At 36.2% G+C, this 2,193-nt stretch overlaps 1 pseudogene; it reads right to left on the bottom strand.

Moving 5' to 3' along the window:
• Positions 1-1,521: 1,521 nt before the first annotated feature.
• Positions 1,522-1,993, bottom strand: LOC121441159 (annotated as a pseudogene).
• Between the last annotated feature and the right edge of the window lie 200 nt (positions 1,994-2,193).

Raw genomic sequence — 2,193 nt, 5'->3', positions numbered from 1 at the left:
TAATAATAAAAATAAACCTTTATTTAAAAAGCTAAAACCACAAACAAAAAAGGAAACAAGAAACATAATTTTCAAAGTAATTGGATTAAGAGGGTCTGCTTAGTGTCTAAAATGTAAAAGACAAACCATAAAAAAGTCTATAATCAGCTGATCTCAAATGATTTGTAATTTGACTTAAAAATAACACCAATACATTTATTTGTATTTGGAAATAAAATAGTATAGATGGTAGGAAACACAAATGGATACTGTATTGTAAAACTGTGCATTTATTTTAAACATTACACAAAAATATGGCTGCTAAGAACATGGATAATTTTGAAAATTGATAGCCTGTCATTAAACAAAACACAATGAGAAAATCAAGTATATCAGTTAATATAGTGGCACATATTTTTGATCCCAGCATTTACGAAACAAACAGATCTGTGAGTTCAAAGCTAGCTTGCTCTACATATTGAGTTCAGGACACTTAGAGGCTAAATAATGAGATGCTGCCTCAAAATAATTAGTATACCTATCTCTTCAATGATCAAATCATCTTGTGAAATGAAGGAGAGGGCAGTAGTGGCACATGCCTTTAATCCCTGTACTCCAGAGGCAGGTGGATCTCTGTGAGTTAGAGGCCAGCCTGGTCTAGACTGAGTTCTAGGACAGCCAGGGCTACACAGAGAAACTCTATCTTGAAAAAAACCAAAGGGGTGTGGGGGAGGAGAGAGAAATTAAAGGGAAATTCTAAGGACTTGATGCATAAAACTTGATTTATAGCATGATTTGTCAAATATTTTACTCCCAACTTTAAAAATAATGGCAAAAAACGGGCATGGTGTCAAAGTCTTTAATCACAGCATTCAGAAGGCAGAGGCAGGTGGATTACCGAGTTCAAAATCAGCCTGATCTATAGAGCAAGTTCTAGGACAGAAAGGACTACATAGAGAAACTCTGTCTGGGGGAGAAAAAGAAAAAATACATATGCAAAAAAGGTAATATTTTATGATACTTAACTGAATGTATATCTAAGAAATCTTTGTTCCTGATTATATTGGTATTGTTTTTGTTTTTTTGAGACAGCGTTTCTCTGTACAACTGCACTGGCTGTCCTGTAGCTCCATTTGTAGATCAGGATTACCTCCAACTCAAAGAGGTTCACCTGCCTCTGCCTCCCGAGTGCTGGGATCAAAGGTGTGCACCACCACACCCAGCTGACATTTTATCTTTGTCCCCCCCCCATTTTAAGGAATGGGAAGAGATTAAATTCAGTTAATACTGATTTTTTTAATGTGAAAGAGACTAAGTTGAGTTTTTAAAGCAAACAAGCCATAACAATTTGGCACTATTTCAATAATGAAGTGTTCATAATGTGGTATTGGTACATGGATCGAAGCAAATCTCAAAGACGGTAGATTAGTAATTAGAACATCATGCAATGTTGATTTTAGCAAGAAACTTAACAGGTAAAAGAAGCATCTTATTACATTATAAATTCGAGTATGCAATTATAATTTACAAATTATAAAAAATCCTCCCTTTTTACAGCCAGTTGTTTTGAATGGCTACATGAATGCGTAGTCAACAAGTCAAATAAACAAACACATCTACCCAAATTTACATCCCAGAATACCTAAGTAAACTGAAGACATTATGCAGATGAGTAAGTTCTATTCATTTTCGTCATCTGGGTGGTCTGGTTGCAAAGGACATGCTTTTCTTTTCGATGTTCCTAAGCCACTGCATCCTGCTTCCTCAGGAACCTGGTTCTCTTTTTCAGGATCTTTAGGAGACAGCCTAAAGAATTCTCCAATGCCTTTTTGCCACTTTGGAGTTGGGCGCACACAAACTGGATTCCCTCCTGCATACTTATTTCAGCTTTTCTCGACAAGCACGATGAAGAATTGGTGACAAAGGTGGAGGAGCCAAACACCTTCCTGGGGGCTCGAGAAGCCACCAATTTTTTGTAGGCTCCCGGGATGTAATTTGCTTTGGTCCGCACCATGTTCACACAGCAAAAGACAATTCGCACCAACGCCCCAGCTGTGGATGTCTTAACTGAACAAGAACCTATAAAATATTTCTAAATGAAACATAGTGTGTTTAAAAAATGTACATAGGTTTTGGAGAGAGAGAAAAAGAGTATAGACAGTTATAAAAAGATAGACAGTCATAGATTAAAGAAAAGAAGATAATAAAATAATT

Source organism: Microtus oregoni, unplaced genomic scaffold, assembly GCF_018167655.1.
Source record: "Microtus oregoni isolate MIOR12 unplaced genomic scaffold, Mior012 000073F_ref0000255, whole genome shotgun sequence".
Taxonomy (NCBI): domain Eukaryota; kingdom Metazoa; phylum Chordata; class Mammalia; order Rodentia; family Cricetidae; genus Microtus; species Microtus oregoni.
This window is presented reverse-complemented; position numbering and strand designations above follow the sequence as displayed.